Below are 23,955 nucleotides of genomic sequence, written 5' to 3' on the forward strand. Positions count from 1 at the left end.
AAAGTGTAATCGTGAACAATGTATCTTCATACCCAAAACCACATAAAGCAATAGCAAGTACTACCCAAAAAGTTCAGTGGTAAACAAGGTATAAAGATAGACAAACTAGGGTAACCTATTGGGTCCCATCAAAATTAACCTATGCAGATCATTATGATTAATCAGAACATGAGTGGGTAAAAAGAAGTGATCAAGGGCACAACTTGCCTGGGACTTGAGATTCCAGGTACCAATCTTGCTCTTCAGATGACACGTGTCCTCACCGCTAAACGTAGCAATACAGACAAACATGGTATAGGCAAAATTAACATTACACCAAACATAAGATTAAACTGCATAAGAATATTCTACGCGTCTCTACGAGATCGTAGGAACAAGAATCACTAAATTCGGAGTTATGGTTATTAAGTTATGAATTTCTGAAATTATTTAGTGCTTAGAATAGATTAATCCAAATGAATAATTTTAATTCAAGTTTCATGGCTAAATAGTGTTACTAGTTGATAGACAATATTAATACAAAATTATTGCAACTGGAATGACTCAATTTGGAGTTAAAATGAATTTAATATGAATTATACAAGTTTGTAGAATTGTTTTTGTATTAAAAATCAATTTCTATATTGTTTTTCTCAATTTCTTCGGTTACTGGACTGCGCGCCAATTTCTAGAAAATACAGGGGCTACTGCACAAATGTTTCTAAGACTCTAAGAACAGCGCCCGAGGACTGCGGGTTATTTATCCTGAACCCGAGGGACTCTTTTAGAAAACGGCTTCAGCGAAGGGGGTGTCACAAGCTCTCGGCCGTTGGATCTGTTTTCAAGGGACATGATTAGATCGGCGTATTATGCGAACCGGTATTCAATCCGGGCCGCAGGATTCGCGATCTACGACCCATATTTTAAGTAATCGTGACTGCCCCAGGGCCATCCGATCCAAATCAAACGGATCCAATTCCATGCACGAAGCGTTACTCTCTCTTCTAATCTCGAACGTCCGCTCCACGATCAACAGCCCGGATCATCCCAACCGAAGGGGTACACTGGTGTTCTAATCTAGGCCGTTCACATAGGATCTGATGTCCCAGGCGCTTTCTTCCTCCCTGGAACACGCCAGCGGCGGAGCCCGAGCGGACCACAGCAGAAGGCTCGCCGGAGCACGCCAAGTTCTGGGTTCTGGCCGTCGATGTGGGATTAGACTAGGCGAAAAAGGGACCGAAGATCCTAACGAACGCGATAGAGAGCACCATACCTGGGATGGATGCGCTGACTGACCCGCCCACGGTGGTGAGTAGTAGTGGTGCATCGGTGAAGGATTCCGGTCGCCTGAAGCGCGGCTTCGCCCAAGCAAGGCCACGGAGGAGTCACGCCCAGCATGGCGAAGCTCCCATCATCATACATACAGGCAATGGCGCCCGCGGTTCCTTCTTATCCCCCTGCTCACCCTCTCTGCCCTTCCGTCGCTCGAGTGATTCCTGGCGCGTATGCATAACAGAAGGGGAAACGGCAGAAGGCGGCTTGGCTTTTATAGCACGACAGATGATTCCGAGTTGGCAATCGACCGGTTGCCCTGAGAACGCCACCGAGATTCGCGGCAGGTGGAGCAAGCAGCCAGAGAAAAGGATAAGAAGTAGCGACGAAGTAGCGGCGTCTGTTACGGAGTTCGCGCGGAAGAAGAAACTGGCTTCCTGGGCCCACGTGTAAGAGACACGGGTCTTCCACTGTGAGCGACCCCATGTGTCAGTGTCTGGGTTTCCAAGTTGGGCTGGCGCGGTAATGTGGCCCAATAGTCCAGCCGGTCGCGCGATTAGTTGGGCCGAGGGGAGAAAATCGGCCCAGGTAGGCTTACAGGTTTATCTTTTCTTCTTTTTTTTTAATTTCAGAGTTCTTCCTCCAAATTCAATTCAAATTCAAAATTCCTATTTAAAATCCCCCAAGTGTCAAAATTAATACTAATACAAATATTACCCCTAATATTTTCAATATTATTATTTATTATTTTCCTTATTATTTATAGGAAGAATAAATGGTTTTATTAAAATTCCCTCTCTCATTTTCTTAATTCCTTTTCTAATTTTCAACTTCAAATTCAATCTTCGAATCCCAAATTATATTTGAGCGGATACTTTAAAATCTAGTTAATTACACAATCAAAGAGATACTCAGCATGATGCATGTTCCTATTTTTGTCAATGCTTTTATATGCACATTTCATACACACTAGAAGTAGGGAATAGGTAATTTAAGGAAATAATTCTCTATCTTAAAAAAAAATTCTTTAGAGAATAAATATAAAGGTGTATATATATTTTAACAAATGGAGAGCTAAAATCATACAGGGGTATTTTTTTATAAAGAAAATATTCATTTTTAGGATGAGTGACTTCAAAAATCTTTATTGAATGATATTTTAGTTTAACTCTTCTCGAGAAACCCACATAAATCCTAAAATAGGATTTTGGGTGTTACAGCGCATATCTAGGTAACTCATTAAAAATAGGCCCGACTGTTGCTGGCCCGGACGGTCCGCGCTCACGTGCGGACGGTCCGGGAATGTGCAGATCGGCTGGTTTGCTGCCGATTTGCGGTTGCTTAGGGTATGTGTCCATCGGTATCCCATAAAGGGGTTGTGACTGGTCGTGACAACCTGTAGACGATGTGTTACGCGTGTTACCTCCTAACTCAACCTCGTGTGAAGGAAAATTTGCGATGTTAGATTTATCGAATGCACGTACTAGTCTCTTAACATCGCTTTGCATACCCCCTATGATGTTCTGCATTTGTTCACGCTGCTCTTCTACATAATTTCTAAGAGATTGTAGCTCGTTGGTATTACTTACATTGAGGATATCTGGCGTGGGTTGGAGCGAAGCCGGATCCGTCGCCCGATGTCGGACGACCTTGTTGTTCCTGTCCACTTTGAAGTTGGCCAAGAATTTTGCTTTCGTCTCCTGGATCATCCGCTCCTTGTGCTCCTCAAACTGGAGCTGCTCGTCAGCCGGCAAGGTTTCCCAAGTCGGCTCTATGATGTTGCTTGGAGAAATATCAGAGCTCTCCCTTGAACCGGCCATTGAGGGCCGATTTGATGAGCCTAGATGTGTTTTCCCCAGCGGAGTCGCCAAAAAGTATGTTGACGCCTTTTCGGAGCGCCAAATACTCAAGAAGAACCAGCGGCGGTGCTCTCTGGTCAGGCGCGGACGGTCCGCGGCTTGGGGCCGGACGGTCCGCGACCTGGCGCAGGGGCTAGGTTTTCCTGCCTGACGTCCGGACGGTCCCCACCCTGGGGCCGGACGGTCCGCGCGTGTGCAGGGGCGGCGGAAGATCACCGGCGGCGCCTGGATCTCGCTCCCGGGAGGGACCCCGTCGGGGAGGAGAGATCCTAGGGGTTGTCTAGGCTCGGGCCGGCCGACCTAGACTCCTCTAATCGACGTAGAGTCGAGGAGAGGCGGAGAATTTGGGGATCGAGAGGCTAAACTAGAACTAGACTAGAACTACTCCTAATTGTACTGGAAATAAATGCGAATAGAAGTTGTATTGATTCGATTGTTGATGATTACAAATCGGTCGTATACCTCTCTATTTATAGAGGAGGGGGCTGGACCCTTTACAAACTAATTCCCGAGCTTATCCCGCGATTTTAGCCAACAACCGTAGCACAAAACTCGGAACCCTAATCTGATCTGCGCACGTGCGGTCAGTCCGGCCCACAGGCGCGAACCGTCCGGACGGCGGACCGTCCGGCCTCAGGGCCGGACAGTCCGCCGGCTCATTTCTGGTTCGAACACCACCTCAGCAGCAGCAGCTGGCACCCAACCGCTATCCAGCTCCCGCCCCAAGGAACAATCAGCCTCTGCAGCAGCAGCAGTTCCGCCAGTGCAATGGGAACAAGTGTTTCACTTGTGGCAATGTGGGCCACTATGCCAAGAATTGTCCCAGGAACCAGCAGAGGCAGATGCCAGCACCAAATCAAGACAAGGGAAGAAAGCAGAAGGTGCAAGTCAGGCAAGGGAAGCTCAACTTCACTACTCTGGAGGAAGTACCAGAAGGAGCTCCTATCATGACCGGTACCTTTTCAGTTTATAATCAACCTGCTTTAATTCTGTTTGATTCTGGTGCATCTCATAGTTTCATTAGCCAAAAGTTCAGTGCTAAATGCAAACTGCCATTCTCTCACTCGAAAGGGTCATTCATGATAGTCACACCTGGGGGTAAAATTGCAACTAATCAATTAAACCAAAGTGTGCCTATTCAACTGGGAAGCCACATTGTCAAAACCACTCTTCTTGTGTTGGGATTGGAAAATGTGGACATCATTCTAGGAGCAAATTGGATGACCTTGCACCAAGTTGTGCTGGATGTAGCCAGCCGTACCGTGGAAGTTAATTCTCCGTTCTGCGGGAACTTCACTTTAATTCTGCCTAGTCAGGGTTCTTCTCAGTCATGTACTTTCTCTATGACAGAGTTACCCCTGAAGAAGATCCCAGTGGTCTGTGAGTATGCAGATGTCTTCCCTGATGAATTGCCAGGAATGCCACCGGACCGAGATATTGAATTCGCCATCGAGTTGCAACCGGGAACGACCCCAATTTCCAAGAGGCCCTACCGAATGCCACCCGCTGAGTTAGCAGAGTTGAAGAAGCAATTGCAAGAGTTGCTGGATAAAGGATTTATTCGCCCAAGCACTTCGCCTTGGGGATGTCCAGCACTATTTGTGAAGAAGAAAGATGAAAGCTTGAGGCTGTGTATAGATTACCGCCCTCTTAATGCAGTAACTATCAAGAACAAGTATCCTTTGCCTCGTATTGATGTTCTCTTTGACCAGTTGGTCGGGGCCAAGGTGTTTTCCAAGATAGACCTTCGCTCTGGCTACCATCAGATCAAAATACGAGCAAGTGATATTCCGAAGACGGCATTCTCAACCAGATATGGGCTATATGAATTTTTGGTGATGTCATTCGCGCTGACAAATGCACCAGCATATTTCATGTACCTGATGAATTCTGTTTTCATGCCGGAATTGGACAAGTTCGTGGTGGTTTTCATCGATGACATTTTGGTGTACTCAAAGAACGAAGAAGAACATGCCAGGCATTTGCATGTAGTGCTTCAACGTCTACGAGAGCACCACCTTTATGCCAAGTTATCCAAGTGTGATTTTTGGCTAAAGGAAATCAAATTCTTGGGTCACACTATCTCTCAGGCTGGAATAGCTGTTGATCCTGATAAAGTGCAGGAAGTGATGAACTGGAGGCCACCAACAACTGTTTGCCAGATTCGGAGTTTTCTGGGATTAGCTGGTTATTACCGAAGATTTATTCCGGACTTCTCTCGAATTGAGAAGCCTATCACTGAGTTGCTGAAGAAAGAAGTCAAGTTTGTGTGGAGCCAGAAGTGCGAAGATGCCTTCCATGCATTAAGGCAGCATCTGACCACAGCACCAGTATTGGCGCAACCCGACAGCAGCAAGCCTTTTGATGTATATTGTGATGCCTCTGGCACCGGGCTAGGTTGTGTCTTGATGCAAGACAACCGAGTCATTGCTTATGCCTCAAGAGCACTCAGGCCTCATGAGCAAAATTATCCCACTCATGACCTCGAGTTAGCAGCAGTGGTTCATGCATTGAAGATGTGGAGGCACTATCTAATGGGAACCCACTGCAACATCTTCACTGATCATAAGAGCCTTAAGTACATTTTTACTCAGGCTGATCTCAACATGAGGTAGAGAAGATGGCTAGAGCTGATCAAGGATTATGACCTAGAGGTACATTATCACCCAGGGAAAGCTAATGTGGTAGCTGATGCCTTGAGTCGGAAGTTGCAATGCAACTGTATTCTGATGGATTCTCGCATTAACACCTTGTGTGATGAGTTGAGCAAAATGCAAATTGAAGTGATTCCTTCTGGTTCTTTGTCTCACCTTTCTGTTGAGCCAGCTTTGCAAGACCAGATTATCATGGCCCAGCTCAGTGACAAGGGAGTGCAGATTATCAAGAAGAATCTCCATCAGAAGGTTGAGAAGTATAATTGTTTCCGCCAGGATGAGAAAGGTGTGTTATGGTTCAAAAGCAGATTGGTAATTCCTAAAGACAAGGAGCTCAAGAGGAAAATTTTGGATGAGGCTCATCTCTCCAAATTCTCTATGCATCCGGGAAGCACCAAGATGTACCATGATTTGAAGCTTTTGTACTGGTGGACCAGAATGAAGAGGGAGATAGCCCAGTATGTATCAGAGTGTGACACCTGTCAGAGGATAAAGGCAAGCCACTTGAAGTCAGCTGGAGCTTTGCAACCACTATCCGTACCTTCGTGGAAGTGGGACGACATCAGCATGGATTTCATTGTGGGTCTGCCCAACACCTCTCGTCATCATGATTCGATTTGGGTTATTGTGGACCGATTGACGAAAGTGGCACATTTTCTTCCTGTGCACACCACTGATAAGGCTCAGAAATATGCGGAATTGTATATTGACCGGATCGTGTGTTTGCACGGATTACCTCGGACCATTGTTTCTGACCGAGGAGCCCAATTTGTTGCCAGATTTTGGGAACAATTGCAAGAGTCTTTGGGAACCAAGCTAATCAGGAGTTCAGCTTACCACCCACAGACTGATGGTCAGACGGAAAGGGTAAACCAAATCCTGGAGGATATGCTGAGAGCTTGTGCGATCGATTGTGGGAAGAACTGGGATAAGCACCTCTCCTTGGCAGAGTTTGCTTATAACAATAGTTATCAATCCAGCCTAAAGATGGCACCTTTTGAAGCTCTCTATGGAAGAAGGTGCAGAACACCACTCAATTGGTCTCAACCTGGTGAAAGAGAAGTTTTTGGACCTGATTTAGTGACTGAAGCTAAAAGGAAGGTCAAGCTAATCAGGAAGAATCTAGAAGCTGCTCAGGCCAGGCAGAAGAGCTATCATGATAAAAGAAGGAAACCTCTCCAGTTCGAGGTGGGAAGTTTTGTATACCTCAAGTTATCACCCACCAAGGGAGTGCAGAGGTTTGGGATCAAAGGCGAGCTAGCCCCTCGTTACATCGGACCTTATGAGATCATCGAAGCATGTGGACCCGTGGCTTACAAGCTGAAGTTACCTTCAAAGATGTCTGCCATTCACAGTGTATTCCATGTGTCTCAGCTGAAGAAGTGTGTTCGATTGCCGACCGAGATCATAGCAGAGCCAGAATTGGAGATAGAGCCAGATATATCGTACCAAGAGTACCCCTCCAAGATTCTGGATTGCAAAGAAAGATCAACTCGGGCGAAATCAATCAAGATGTTCAAGGTCCAGTGGAGTAATCACTCAGAGGAGGAAGCTACTTGGGAAACCGAGGAATTCCTGAGATCCAACTTCCCCGATTGCCTACCTAAGGAAGCTGGTACGTAATCACCCCCAACCCCTCCTCCTGCCCTTCGAATCTAATTTTCAAAAATATGATCTTAGTTCAGAATGAAGAAACTATGAAGTAAAACTTAAAAAGGACTTCCTTCTGAAGTTGCAAAGAGAATGACATTCGAAGAGCAGTTTATCCTAATAATAACAATAATCACCCATTTCCTATAAGTCTCACCCTTCGCTTCACCCTGAAAGGACTCTGGCCCGAATCTCGGGACGAGATTCCTTTAAGGGGGAAGGCTGTGACACCCCAGTGTCACCTAGGGTTTCTCTCAAATGACAAACCAAGAATCATTATTTTATGTGAGCCAAAGTAAGCATGAGCATCAAATTAACTTAAGTAATAAGGAATTCACCAAGCATATACTTAAAAGTATCATGATCAAAACAATTGAGACCTTTAAAAGATAAGAATGTGCAACCCTAATTAAAGACCCTAAGTAAGCCCTATGAGCAAAACTCAGGAAAATAAGAAAAAGGGTATGAAAAGTTTAAAATTATGAATGGAGCCAATTATAAAAATTAAAGTACATTTAATGGGCAACAAGAAATGTTGAGAAAACTTAGCCAAAATAACTCAAATAAAACCCCAAATCAAGCTTCTCATGTGGGGACTTAATGGGAATTCTGAATTTCAGAATTCTGAAATTCAGACCTTGAGCCAAAGATCAGGGGTGTTCACCTTGATCCCTAACTCGAATCCTAATGGCCCCATTGACAAAATTGTGTCTAACTAACCCCTCTGTCGTGTGCCAGAAGATGGCATTGGGACATGAGCCCTAGACACGACAAAACCTTGGATTTGCCTCGGGTTTGGGCAGGGAGACAGACCAGATTTCCTGGCTCCATATCTCTGCAACCAGTAGGCAAAATCCTATGACCCCCACACAAGAATGGTAGCTTGTAGGGAGGAGAAGAGGTTTTGTGCACTGACCAAGGCGAGAGCAGGCTCGGATGAGCGACCACACACGCCAGAGCTTGGGCAGAACGCACGGGCACACGTGTTCGACCCTGGTCGACACGCCAGAGCTCGCCCAACCCGCGCGCGCTCACCCCGGCGTCCGGTCAAGTCCGCCGCGCGCCCACGTCCTCGGCCGTGCCCGCCCGCGCCTATAAAGCCTCCCCGGGCGCACCTCACTTCGCCCCGCACTCACCCTCACCGGCCAGCCACTTTTCCTTAGCTCCGGCGAGCTTAATTCCGCCCGCCATTGCCGCCAGAGCTTCGGCCATCGTGGCCAGCCCATTCCAGCCATCCTCTGGGCAAGCCAGTGCTTTGGCTAGCTCCGCCAGTAGCCTGTGAAGCTTGCCAAGCCCTCAGACCCGGCCGGACTTCACCGGAGGCCCGAGATCGACCTCACCGGACTTCGGTCTTCCGCCGCCGCGCGTGGACCGAGCTATCCAGTGAGTCCCCGCCCAATTCCTTGCGCTCATATCTTCTCTGGCATCCCGTGGACCTCCCTGGCCCTTTTGATTGAACTATCTCGCCGTGACCAGGCCGGACTCCTCGCCGCCGACGAGCATCCCCGCCTGCGCGCGTGGACCGACCGACTCCGGCCATCTCCGACGGCGTTCCGCACACCGTTGTGATCCCCGAGACCTCCCCTTCATCCTCGACCACTTCACCGGAGCAATCTCGCCGCCGGTAAGCCCCTCCGCCCTTTCTTCCGCCGCGGTTACTGTTAAGGTAGAAGAAGGACCTCGGGTTAGGATTTGTAGAAACCGAGGGGTTTTCTGTAATGTCAGTGACTCATGTGAATAGTAGCCTAAGGACTGATTCGCGAAGAAAACTTAGAAAACCCGCCAGGGACCCCAGTGCAAAGTGGATTTCCATTTAAACCAATTCTGTTATTCTTTTAAATAACCAGAGAACTTAGAAAATCCATAACTTGATGAAATCTTAATAAAAAGTTGTCAAACCAATTTTGCTAGCTCCTGAATATTATAATCTATCATTTAAAAATAGTAGAATCTATTTTTTCTGTTCAAAGTTTTAGAGTTTAAAACTAAAAATAGAAACCCACTAAACCTTGTTTAATTAAGGAAAATTAGTTTTTCTTCTGTGCTGAACTTAAGAAAATTTGTAGATGTTTAAACCTCATTTAGACACTGCTTAAAAATAGTAGGAACCCCAGCATTAAAAATTATGATGTGCTTATTCATTTAAAGCTATTTTGCCCAAAACTTAGAGAAAATCAGAAAGGCCTTAGAAATAAATAAACAGTGATTAAGATTATTTTTCCTAGTTTGCTTATGTAACAAAGAACCTAGGAAAAATACAGAGACCATTAATTTGGACCAGTTTTAAATTAAAATGATTTATTTAGCCTTATATAGACTGAAAATCAATTATTCAAGAGGCAAAATAATAACCATAATGCTTAATAAAAATCGAGTGGACTTATAACCACCAGAGCCCCACTACAAAAATACAGAGCACCTCAGCCCAACTTTTTAAGTAAGAAAAATAAATATAGAGTGATAATAAGGCATTTTTCCAATAAATCATGAACAACCCCTAATAATGTGATAATGGGCAACCAAAAATTAGCTAAGTCCATAATGAGATAAACTACCAGAGAAAAATGCAAACCCATGAAAAGGAAGCAAACTCATACCAATTGCCAATGATTTAAGAGAAAGGCCACTTAATTCAAATAATGCATACCACCCCTTCCCTTAAGCAAAAAGATGCCAAACTTCAGAATGATTGCTCTTGCACATAATAATAACCAAGAAAAATAAGAACTTTGTTGTTTGATGTGTTTCAAATATAGAGGTAGTAGAAAGCACCTATTTGGCTAGAAACTTGAGAAAACCATAGAAAAATAATTAAAAGGTATTAATGATTAGAAATTTGTATCAAGTCAAGTCATGTGATAACACCTAAAAGCCAGCAAAAATGAGTTTTAGAGAATTACCCACTGTTAAATAATAGTTGTAGTTCAAAGCACCCCTTCTGCCCTAAAATTTGATAATTTTTTCTAGAGAAAACTATTCACTTTCTGATCCCCAAATTTTGAGACAGAGAAACACACACCAGTAACAAGCCACTGTAATTTTTGCAGAATTTTTGGAATTTTATAAAAGCAACTTGTAGTTCAAACCTACTTCAAAACATCAAAGAGAATAAAGGAAAAAGGAAAGAAGAAATAAACCCCACCTCAATAAGTCTAACTTGAGTACTTAATCAACTCTCACTAAGACTTAAAAGGAATTCAGTGGAACCCCAAAGATAAACCTACTACTTACCTTAGCTAAGTTTAACCCAATTTACAAAGTATACCACTAAAGGGTCTTACATAAGTAAAGTTAACTTGTTTAAACTCATGTAGATCATACACCTTTAAAGTTGTAATTTCTAAAAGCACATATCGTATCATGCATATATCTTACGCATTGCATTCATTAGATTGTAATCTTGCCGACGGAGAGTACGTGCTCATCCCCGAGCAAGGACCTGTCCAAGAGGAGGACCAGGAGCAGGCTTTAGAGGCTGCTATCGAGGATCTCCCCGTAGCCCCAGCAATTGAAGGCAAGCCCCGGTTTTATGCATAACCGTATTATTATATGCTACTTTACTACACTTAATGCTTGTAGGATTGAACGTACTAAGCACATGCCGGGAAAAATGGTAACCGGTAAACCTAGTACCTGAGTGAAGCCGGGCGCGGACTTTATCCCTCATGCGACCTGAGACTGGGTCTCCCATGCTAGCTATGGTGGGTACAAGTGCGGTCACTGCACGGCGGCAGCTGGGGTCAGTGGAGCATTGTATGCCAAGGCGGTGAGGCCTGGACGCGAACGGGGAATCGATGGGGACGGTTGTCATGTGTGGGGTCGGAGTACCCTGACATGCCGTGTGTTTAGGTTTACCTTGCAAGGTTTAAAACTCGATTCGAATCGTCTGCTTCTCACAGCTAATGAGACTGCTTGATTCCTTGTACTGCATCGAGTAAGAAGTGAAACATGGTTACATGAGATAATTTGTTGATTGAACTAAATGCTTGTTACCATGTATGCTTAGAAGGAGCAAATCTAGCTAAGTTAAAGATGATAGAATTTGAAAAGCTAAAAATTGATTTTAGAAACAGCTAGTGCTTTTGGCAAACCAAACCCCTCAGCCAAACAGCTGCATAGTCTAGAGGTAGAGGAGTAGACTCCTCACACCGGTTAAGTCTAGCTGAGTATTAGTATACTCAGCCTTGCTTGTGGCACCATTTTTGCAGGTACCATTCAGGAAATGGTTGATGGTGTGACTTGGCCTACCACCCTGCCACCGGGTTGGACGGTCGAGTGGGATGTTGCTCCGGCAGGAGAGGAGCATGAGGACTAGTGGGCTAGGCCTTGCCCATTTCCTCTTTACCGACGATATCGATTATCCGCTGCACTTTTTTTTGTGAACTCTTATTTGCTACTCAAAAACTCCGATTGATGTAATAACTCAGTACTTAATTTGAGGTTCCTGTTTTATTGTATTTCTTCTGTGACTCACCTTCGAGTGAGATTGTGGAATTTGATCCTGGTTAAGTGGCTCTATCAGACTAGATCTGAGGGACTGACGGGTTATTCCGATTTAAGTGTGTTACGGCCCCTGAGGCGTGACTTAGGCACTTAAGCTGGAATAATTCGGGCGGTTCTGCCACACACCCTTTGTCCAAATTTGAGTTACGAATTTATTTCCAATGCTTCGGGCCAGGCTGGGGAAGTCAGTCAAGTCCGCTGGTGATAGGCTAAAGTTCGTCCTGTTTACAATTTTTCCATGCGTGCAACCAGCCTTCATAAAAGCTACAGTTGTGTCGCAGAAGCTAGCATGGCATAGAAGTCACCATGCCCAGCTATAACTTCGTCAAGCGCCTCAACTTCGCCCTCAATATGTTCGAAGGTGCTTGGCAGGTCTTCAACCGAAGGTTCAATTTTTTCAGAACTGGCTCCCACTGAGTTGAAGACCTGTTTCAGCCATTGCACGCACCAGTTGCCGAAGTTTAGGCATTTGTCCTGAAGCACCTTCAAGGATTTTTGCAAATTCGAACTTTTTCAACTTTGGTTGCAAGCTTCATATCAAAATTCTTCTTTTCTTGCTCGAAGCTTTCTGACTTTAGGAGTTCACTATTTAATCTAGAAATTTCGGCTTAGGCTTCTGCCAGTGAACCCTCCATTGTTTGAAGAATAAAATCTTTCTTTTCAAGAGCAGTTTCATGATCTTTGATTTTACTTTCCATGCCTTCAATTATAACCTCATTTTTCTTATCTTTGAGGTCCTATTGCATCCTCAAGGCTTTACTTAGTAGCATACTCTGTGCAAAATAACCTTCATCAGAAATCACCTTCATTGCAAAACAATAAAAAGTTGAGGGAAAAACTTTACCTTAAAATTAGAATAGAATAAGCTGCCGACGATATGCTGTCGTTGGTAGCTGTTGATGTCAGCTTCAAGCTTCGGAAAACCAACATTCTTCAACAGAGTGCTGATAATCATTGCTCCAGTTCGATCTTGAATACATCCTAAGGCTTCTTCGTTAATTCCGCCGAAGAGCATCGCTCCTGGCTGGTAGCCACAGGATATAGCATACTCCTGCAGGTCCTCTTTCTCAGCCTTAGATAATTCTTGGCGAATTGTATTTTGAAAATTAAAGTTTTTTTCTTCCGAAATATCTTCGGAAATTTCCTTCCCTTTTTCAGGAACTTTGGCCAGGACTTCTTCTGCAGAAGCAGTAGTCTCCTCCACAGCCAAATCCAAGAGCACTTTATCGATAACAGATAATGTACTCTCCAAGTTGGTAGCTTCGGCAGAAGCAGCAACTTCGGCAGCTGGTGTTATTTTTGACGCTGAGGCCGGCGGTGGCGTTTCCTCAATAGCTTGCATAACAGTAACAATCTTTCGCTTTTTTGGCCCAACCGCCTTCTTCGCTGCCGAAGGCTCGTCCTTCTTCTGTAAAAGCTTCGTTAGTTGCGGCCTCAATGGACTTAGCAGCTTGATAGGTAAGGATTCAGTCATTACCTTTAAAATTTCTTCTACTTCAGCAGTAGAAGGTGTTGAAGGAGTTTCTTCTTCTATCTCAGCTGCTTTTGGCTTTGAAGCTGCAACTTTTCTCTTCTTCGAAGCAGCCATCTTCAACTCAGGACTGGATTTTCTCTTTTTCAGAGCTTCTTCATCTTCTTTCACCATCCTAGCAGCCTGTCTCCTTAGAACACTAACAACCCTTTTCTCTTTTGCCCTTCGGCCCCTTGTTTAGTCGTTCATAATCAGGATATTCAAAATTCAAAGCATCCATTACTCGGTTTAACCTTCGTTTTGGTCGGGTACCGAAGGCTGCAGTCATCAGTTGATCTTCTTTTTTGGTATAATTATTCAAAATTTTGTTGCACATAGTTTCAATAATTTCTATCCACTCTTGGCAAGGCTCTTTGAATTGTTTCTCAAATTTGAAGCGGTAAGGTAGTCGAACAAGTTCATTCTTCTTCCTTGTTCCCTTCAGCTTCGGCATACTCCATTCACTCAACGTCGGAGATACCCTGTTAGCCAGGTATTCTTGCACCAGATCTCTAGTGCTGATCTGTTCAGCCACCACCCTGAATTCTGCTACAGCTTGTTGGCATGGTGACTACGACGACATGCGGCACAGGGGCCTAGTCAGCCCGAAGCTTAAACTCAGCGGGCTCATCACCAGCGTCTTCAACTTCTCCCTCTTCTTCTCATCGACCTTGATATAGAACCACTCACTTTTCCAGCAGGTTGGCCACTTGGTGCGATAGCTGAGCACCGGGGCCTTCATATCCTTGCGATACGCGAAGTTATAACAACCAAAATTTTCATGTAGCCTGTCTTCTCTGGCCTTCGTCTGGTAATGTAGCTCATGCACTTGGCAGAAAGCTTCAGCATTTGGGTCCATTCTTTGGCTTCGAAGGGCCCAGATGAAGACGCTGAGCCTAACGATAGCGTTAGGTGTCAGCTGATGAAGATAGATTTCATAATTATCCAAAACTTCCCCAATCATCTCGGTCAAGGGAAATCGCAATCCTGCCCTGAAAAAGCTTTTGAAAACCACTACTTCATCATCTTTCGGCTTTGGAGTGGTTTCCTCTCCGGTAAAACGAATAAGCTTCTTCTCAGCTTCCCCTAAATAACCCAGCTTCATCATCATGGGCACATCGGCCTCAGACAAAGTAGACTTTTCAAAATCCAAGTGGCTGGGTTTTGATGGGATCAGAGTGTTATAGTCTTCCTCTTCTTCATCAACATTTTCTTCTTCGATGTCAGCTTGTTCAGCTTCGGCAGTAGGTCCACCTTCGTCAATAGCTTCCTCTATCACAACTAACCCCGATTGCCTCATGACTTCGGAGATCGGGGCTGTCTCGGTGACTTCGGCCTCCTCTCCTTCACGGGTCACCCTTATAGTTGAGCGTACTTCGGCCATCTGATGATGAATTTTTTGCAGTTTTCACGAAGCTGATGTTTTTACAGTTTTTTGACGAAGCTCCCTCTTTTGACGAAGCTAATTCAAGATGATGGTTTGCTCGAGAATGCAGTGAAAAAGCTTTGGCTATGGTTAAATTTATAACAGCACAACAGCGCAATGGCAATGAATGTTGTGGTAACTTCACATCTACCGGTCTGTTTATATAGTGCTGCAGGTGGGAAGGTGAATCACCAAGTTGCATGCACCAACTGAACAGTTACCCGCACCTGCTGAACGGTGGACCACTCGGCGCTTGGGAGGTGAATCGCTAGACCACGCGTACCCGCCGCATGGTGGGTCACCTCGCGCTCGGAATATTTTAATCATTTCTCAGCAATGAGCTCAGGGAAGGTGTTTTTTGGACCTTCGGCATTTCGAAGCCTTGGAGATTTTTCACGGATCAAGCTCGTTATGAAAAATGATCTAGCACCGCGAAGGGGCTACTATTGGGGTCTGCTTCGTCGCCGAAGGTCCTTTAAGAAGAAACACCTTTCGAAGATTAGCACAGAAGCAAATATAGCGCGAAGGTACACGCCGAAGCTACCATCTAGGGAGCTTCGGCATAGCGACATGCCTTGAGACGAAGGGTTGCACCGACTTAAAGAGGAAAAGACCGATCGACCCATGGTAATTTGTGTCATGATTGTAACTAGTTGTATAGGACATAAATGTAATTTTGACCGGGCTGCGTCCCATGCCTATAAATAGGTAAACAATACCCCTGTACTGTTCACGCTGGCTTGTATTCGCTCGTGCGTCATGCTTGGACTCTTTGCCTTCTGTCAAACCGAAGGTATTCATGTAGCTTCAATATTGTTTTTATTCATCCATGATGATATAATAAAGATATATTAACAATGTCGTATGATTATTCCTGCTATTTCTCATGTTTCATATGCTTCGTCTTTCATTAATATATATACCGCGATGATGAAGGTGCGTCCTTCATGACCTTCGTCCGAAGATCATTATATCCTAAGGGAAATAATGCTTCAAAGGATGAAGGGCATTAACCACTAACCTCTTTTTTGTGTTGCCTTGTTCTTAATTCATAGCATTTGAGAACAAGTCCACAACAGTAATGATTGTCATCAAGGTGTGGGTATCCCCTACAACTTGGTGTAGTTATTAAAAAGGTCAGTTATTTAGTTGGGTAATCCCTTTATTTCCACTTTCCTTTTTATCTGAGAGGTTGTCAGTGAAGATGATCATTTGTTCATTTCTATGAAGTTTTCCGTATATCTTTTCTTAAGTTGAAAGACTGCAGAGTCAGATCTGATTTGTGTGTACTTTCTACAGATGTCTAAGAATAGGCGCAGAGGTGCAAGGCGTGCTCAGCCGAAACAACAGGCACCCCAGAAGGAGGTAGCTAGCTCAGTAGCAGCATTGCCACCACCACCCCCGATGACAGTTCAGCAGATGTTCATGATGCAAACTTAGGCAGTCCAAGCAATTGGTCAGACCCTAGTAGCAATGCCGCAACGGCCACCCCCACCTCAGCCTCAAGTGCAAGTTCAGATGCCACAGGTGCCCAGAGACAAGCGGGTAGAATTCATGAGGGGCCATCCCCCTGTCTTTGCCCACTCTGCTGATCCCATTGACACTGACTATTGGTTGCGTACTGTGGAGCGCGAGTTGTTGCACAGTGCCCAGTGCAAAGATCGCGAGAAGGTTCTGTATGGTCCTCGTCTCCTAAGGGGAGCAGCACAGTCCTGGTTGGAGTCTTACCTCGCCACTCATGCCGACCCTGAAGCCATCACCTGGAGGAGTTCAGGGATAACTTCCATCGCTACCATGTGCTAGAAGGACCGATGATAGTAAGGAAGGAGAAGTTTCTGGCATTGAAGCAAGGTCCCCTGACTATTAGTGAGTATAGGGACAAGTTTCTTCAGCTGTCACGTTACGCTCCAGAAGATGTCAACCCGGATGCTAAGAGGAAGTACCGTTTTCTGAGAGGATTGGTTGATCCCCTTCACTATCAGCTGATGAATCACACTTTCCCCACCTTCCAACACTTGATCGACAAAGCAATCATGACTGAAAGGAAGCGCCGAGAGATGGAGGACAGGAAACGCAAGATTGGTGGATCTCAGTCCGGGAATAGTAGTCATCCCCGCTACTCAAGCAACCCACCCTAGCAATTCAAGCAAGGTCACCCTCAAGGTTATCAGCGTCAGCATCAGCACCAGTTCCAGAGGCAGTTTCCTCAGCAGTAGCAGCAGTACCGTCAGAACTCCCAACCGGGAGGAAATCAGTATCAGCATCAAGACAACCAGACAGCTCGCCTTCCTGCCCCAGCGACCAACCAGAATAGCCAAGCAGCTCCAGTGCAAGTAGGAGGTTGTGCATGCTTCTATTGTGGAGAACAAAACCACTGGACGAAGAACTATCCAAAGAAAGCAGCTCAGCAGTCACCAGCTGTCAATACCCCAGCAAGACAAGGAGCGCCACAGCAAGCACCAAGAGGCCGTGGTCAGGCCTACAACCGTGGAAAGGTGAACCACCTGTGTAAGGCCCAAAATGTGTATATGAAGAAAAAAATTAATAATAATAAAATAAATATATGAAGGAATAAAATAGCAAAGTCAGTGATCTCAAATCATACTTAAGTGTTGAAATTTGAGGACTGAATTCTTAAAACCAGGAATTATTTTAGAAAGGAAATAATAGAAAAGTTTTCTATTCAACTAAATGATTATGCATTACATTAAATGGTGCACCATAAGCTTTTATTTACATGAATATTTAATTCCGAAGTAACTTTTACTTCTTATCCCACATTTAAAATACTATTTTTCTAAAAAGAAAGAAAACAATATGAGTATTTCTCATATTTCAAACATCTATCAAACAAATAAATCAATTAAAATGAATATATAGCTACTGCTTCATAATTAATTTTGAGCATGTATTAAAATTTGAATTGTTAAACTATATCTTAGATTGGAATTGTAATTTTGTAATGTAGAAAGAAATATATTAAAGTCTAAAGTGGAATTTAAGATCTAAAAGAAATTCTAGAATTTAGAAAAGGGAAGAAAGAAGATATTATGTGAGTAAAAGTAAGAATAAAGAAAATATATATAATAAAATATAATATCTCTATACTAGGATTTGAATGTGTATATATGACTCAAGGGTGGAACTCATAAGCAGATTCAAATTCAAATTTGGATTCAAAATAATTATGAATAAAAAATCAGAAAATAAAACATAATAGAATAATAAAAGGAGAACTTACCGGGTCGGGGATCCTCCTTTTGGCCCACCAGGACATTCATCCCGTGTAGCCCATTAGTCCAGCGGCCGGGCGCGCCGACAGCTGGGCCCGTGCGGCAGCCTCACCCCCTATTGCGTGCTCACTGTGTTGCGGATCCCGTTGGATAGCCTTGCCCTTATATCAGGCCGCGCCAACCTCACCGCTTACAAGTGGGCCCATTTCGTTAGCTCAATCTCCTCCCCGCGGACTTCGCGTAACAAAAAGACCGCCGCGTCCGCGCCACCTCCGCCGCGAATGTCGCTGATGCGATTGGCCGGGGGAATAAATGACCTGGTAATGCGCTTCCCTCCACTCATTTCATTGCACCCGATACACGTCTTCTCCCATTTATCAAATCTGGCCGCCATCATTGGAGTCGGGAGAGAGTAGTGGGGAATCGCCACCGTAGCCAAGCGCCCACACCGGGAATCCTCAACTAGATGGTGTACGAGAGTAACTGTAGAAGCCTTACGGAGAGATTTCGAGGCTTTGCCGCGCACATGATCCATTGGGCGCCTCGGAATTTCTCGCCGCACCTTATCATCACTGTCGTGGTGCCTCGGGTTGCCGTGGACTAGGGTGTCTGCGCCTTCTAGGCCGGTAAGTATCCTACCTAGTGTTCGTTATGTTCTCCACGTTGCGCTGTGTATCTCGGATCGAAGTATTATGCGCCTTGGCGTTGGTTTGCGCGGCTCCGGTGATGGCTCCTGTCACACCCGGTTTTGGAAGGTAAACCGAATGCGAACCATGTACGTGCTAGGATCAGAACTCACGTACACAACGATTACATAATTGGACATCATCACACAATGCTCGAATGAAATAACGGAAAGGTACTCAATTACATCAAGATGTTTGAGACATCCACAGAGTCTAATACATATCCATAGGGTTCAACAATATTATCAAAGTGTGGAGTAACGAAACGTAGAAGATAAGCCTACACAGGTAGCCGACTGGGGGTTTGCCACTAAAGTAAACTAGAACTCGTCGTAGTCCTAGAACTCCTCAAAGTCCTCCATGTTGCCAACATCTCCTCCTGAGCACTGAGTACAGTGGGGACAACCTGGGGTGGGGTAGTTTGTAAAGCAAGGGTGAGTACACATCAACGTACTCAGCAAGTGTCCCATTTGGCTAAAGTGGACTAGTTGTATGTGGAGTTAAGATTAAGCAGTTGCTTTTAGTTGGTAAAGTTTTATTACTATAAGTAGAGCCAAGTTTTAGTAATAACCCAGTTATTACCCATAGGCACTCCCTCCAAGAGGAAATACCAGAGATCAGATTTATAACCATCATTGCTATTCATCATCATAAAAGTAACCAAAGTTCTTTTAATCGAAGAGGATCCCAAGGCTGCTCTTAACCGTGAGCATGGTTGATATACCAGTTTCTAACACTCTGCAGAGGTCGCACACTTTACCCACAAGTCGTGATTCCCATTCTGCCCGGGGTTCTAGCCTCCCCATTGATCACTACCAAGGTGACCTAGTTGGGTGTCACTACATAGCCTTTAAAAAGATTCCCCAGAGATCATAGCCGCCCGTTAGGTTTCTCCAGTTTTATAAACATAGAACATCTCCCCAAAGGAAGGGTGACTAACAAAACCAAATCAAAGAACCTCTGCAACCAGCCTCGGTAGAGCAAGTACTATGCCCGGACCCCATTGACGGCCCTACGGCGAAGCCAACTACTCCTCTGGTTCCTCTAACTAATCAGCTAAGGGCATCCCATTCCATCCTCATGGTTGCACTGTTATCTTGGGTTGTCACTCCCCAAACAGGTCCTTACGGAGAGGTACTCAGGAAACAGCCTCAGTCCCCTAAAGTAATCACAAGAACCTCATCGAGATAACATCATCGTATCACATCATGTTCATTGATTAAGTTAAAGCAATAGCATAAGCTAACCATGATTAACCCAAAAAGGTAAACAAGGGTAAGGTAAATACAAACTAGTCAATCCTTAAGTTTCAGTAACGTAATGCGGGATAGTGAATTATGAAGTAAAGTAGGACATGATAGGTCTGAGGACATTTGCCTTCACCAGGTTGTTGCTCAGAGGGATCTTCGGCAACGCACTCAAGAACCACGAGTTGCTCGTTGTCTAAATAGAGCGAGCATACATTCAATGAAGTAAAAGTGAACATCACATCAAATATGTACAAACATTGGAATCACAACTCAAAAGAGGTAATCCTAAATAAAGGAGAATAAGATCAAGTTATAAAATGGACTAATCTTAATTGGGGATTGATTACTCTCTAAGTGTTGAAACATAACTCAGAAAGGTTAAGTAATAATTATACCAAGAAAAGATTAAATTATAAGATGAATTACTCTCATTTAGGAATTTGATTATCCTTTAAGTGTTATCCATAATTACATACCTAATTCTATCTATCTCATTAGGACCTAAAAGTTAAACCAAAAAATGAATTCATGTAATGCATGTTACTAATCTCACAAGATTAAATATACTTTAACTCCTAGGGCTATCATTTTATTTATTTCATTAAATAAATTAACATATACATTAATCCTATATTCTAAGTGTAAACATAAAGTATACAGATTACAGTTGGTCATATTTTATTTGAACAGAGAATAATTTTGTGAACATTTTGCAATTTGAACCACTAAATTTGGAGTTTGTTGGGACCATGCTTCGTCGCCGAAGGTCCTGCAAAAAGAAACAGCTTCAGCTGAAGCTGCTTGAACATGATGCCGAAGACACCGTTCACGAAGCTTCGGAACTACAGCATATCCGAAGACGAAGGGTAGAACCGACTTAAAGATAAATGACCTTTTAGCCTTCAAAGGTCTGAGTCATTGTTGTAAACTTTTCTGAGAGGCATAATTGTAATTCCTCATGAGCTATGTCTTGTGCCTATAAATAGTGAACAATATTCCTTTACTGTTCACAGATTCCTGTAATTGCTAACGCATCACTCGGGAATTATTGATTGTCAAGGCAAAGGTATAAATGTACTTAAATGTTGTATCCAAACATCTTAAATTCATATAATAAGATATGTGAATGGGGTCATTTGTTTTCAAGATATTTACCTTTAATGTTTTATGTTTTAACTTTTCTTTGTATTATCTTTATATGTTTAATTACGAAGGTAAAACCTTCGTAATATTATGTTCGTGACCTTCGTCCGAAGTTCATTAAATCCTTGTGGAGATAATGTTTCAGCAGACGAAGGGCGTTGATATTTAACATTTTATGTTGCCTTGTTCTTAATTCATAGCATTTGAGAACAAGTCCCCAACATTGGCGCCCACCTCCGGTGAACTCACTTCCTCTTTTTTGAGCTGATGGCTTCGTTCAACATTCAAGTTGGAGCTGCTTCGGCTCCGAAGCTGGTACTCCCGATAACAGGCGGTTCATGCTCAGAGCCAGCCAACAAGAAACAGAAGAAGGAGGCACAGAGAAGGATACAGCATGTCGGGGTGCAGGGACCCTTCATCAAGTCAAGATGGTCTCACATTCCAATTACCTTCTCCCAAGAGGATCTTCAACTCAAGGATTACCCACACAACGATGCTATGGTTATCTCTTGTGTGATCAAAGGATTCCTGGTCCATAATGTTTTGGTTGATACAGGCAGCGCAGCTGATATCATATTTGCTAAGGCCTTTAGACAAATGCAAGAGCCCGAAGACAAAATTCATGATGCCACGCATCCCCTTTGTGGCTTCGGAGGAAGGCAGATTGTAGCACTCGGCAAAATCACAATGCCAGTGACCTTCGGATTTATCAACAACACAAGGACTGAACAAGTTGTGTTTGATATTGTTGACATGGAATACCCTTATAATGCAATCATTGGTCGAGGCACTCTCAATGCCTTCGAAGCAATTCTTCATCCAGCTTATCTTTGCATGAAGATACCTTCGGACCAAGGGCCCATTGCTATTCATGGAAGTCAGGAAGTTGCCAGAAGGGCCGAAGGAAATTGGACAGACTCAAAAGCAATCCATAATATAGATGGAGTTGAAGCTTGTGAGCAATACAAGTTCAGAAGGGAAAAAGCTGCTTCGGCTGATCAGCCGAAGCCCATGCTCTTATGTGAGGACATAGCAGAGCAGAAGGTGCTATTGGGATCTCAACTGTCCGAAGAACAGGAGAAAACCTTGATAAGGTTTTTGTTCAACAACAAAGATGTTTTTGCTTGGTCAGCTAATGATCTTTGCGGAGTTAACAGGGATGTTATTGAGCACTCGCTCAATGTTGATCCATCCTTCAGACCAAGAAAGCAAAGGCTTCGGAAGATGTCTGATGACAAGGCCGAAGGTGCTCGAAACGAAGTGAAAAGACTCCTCAGTGCCGGAGTTATCAGAGAGGTAAAATATCGAGAATGGTTGGCTAACACTGTTATGGTAAAGAAGGCCAATGGTAAATGGAGAATGTGTATCGATTTTACTGATCTCAATAAGGCCTGTCCGAAGGACGAGTTTCCATTGCCAAGGATAGATTCCTTAGTCGATGCAGCAGCTTCATCAGAGCTTATGAGTCTGCTGGATTGCTATTCAGGCTATCACCAAATCTGGATGAAGCAGGAGGATGAACCGAAAACCAGCTTCATAACCCCCAGTGGAACATATTGTTACCTTCGGATGCCTGAGGGGCTTAAGAATGCCGGAGGAAGTTTCAGCAGAATGACAGCGAAGGTCCTCAATTCTCAGATAGGCAGGAGACCTTCGCTAATTTGAGACAGGCTAGTTTAAAGCTGAATCCAAAAAAATGTGTCTTCGGAGTGAAGAAGGGGAAATTTCTTGGTTGCCTAGTTTCAACAAAGGGAATTGAGGCTAATCCAAGAAAAATCGAAGCTATACTTCGAATGGAACCACCAAGTACAAAGAAGGGGGCTCAAAGATTGACAGGAAGGCTGGCATCTCTCAACAGATTCATATCTAGATCAGCAGAGAGAAATTTACCATTTTTCGAAGTGCTGAAGTCAGCCGAAGTTTTTCAATGGGGACTAGTCCAGCAGAGAGCCTTCGAAGAACTGAAGCAATATTTGATAGATCTAACAACACTAACTCCACCAACGCCAGGGGCTCCTTTGTTATTATATGTGGCAGCTTCGCACTCAGCGGTAAGTGCAGCACTTGTCCTGGAGAAGCTTGAAGCCCAAGTCAAGAAGCAGGCCCCAATATATTTTGTATCTGAAGTTCTTAGTTTATCAAAGAAAAATTATACAGAATTGGAGAAAGTACTATATGTTGTTTTGATGGCCTCCAGGAAGCTTCAGCATTATTTTCAAGCTTACAACATAATTGTTCCTTCTTCACAACCTTTGAAGGATATTATGAGAAACCGAGAAGCTACTGGAAGGATTGGAAAATGGGCTGCAGAGCTCAATGAATTTTGTATTGATTATGTCCATAGATCTTTGATTCAGTCCCAAGCGGTGGCAGACTTCATTGCTGACTGGACGCCAGGGGCTCAGGAGGAAGAAACGAATAAAGATGTCGAAGCATGGACAATGTTTTGCGATGGGTCTTGGGGAACCTTCGGAGCAGGAGCAGCTGCTGTGTTGGTTTCACCTTCCAAAGTTAAAACTTGTTATGCGGCAAGACTTGATTTCAGTTGTACAAACAATATTGCTGAATACGAAGCTCTGCCCTTGGGTCTTTGGAAGTTAAAGGCAATGGGGATCAGAAGGGCCATTCTTAAAACTGATTCCCAAGTTATTTCTGGTCATGTTGACAAGAGCTATAAAGCAAGAGATCCGAAGCTTGAAAAATATCTAGATACAGTCCGAAGGATCGAGGCTTCCTTTGAAGGATTCTCTGTTAAAAATATTCCTCGTGGAGAAAATGAATATGCTGATC

The sequence above is a fragment of the Zea mays genome, chromosome 8, assembly GCF_902167145.1.
Source record: "Zea mays cultivar B73 chromosome 8, Zm-B73-REFERENCE-NAM-5.0, whole genome shotgun sequence".
Classification (NCBI taxonomy): domain Eukaryota; kingdom Viridiplantae; phylum Streptophyta; class Magnoliopsida; order Poales; family Poaceae; genus Zea; species Zea mays.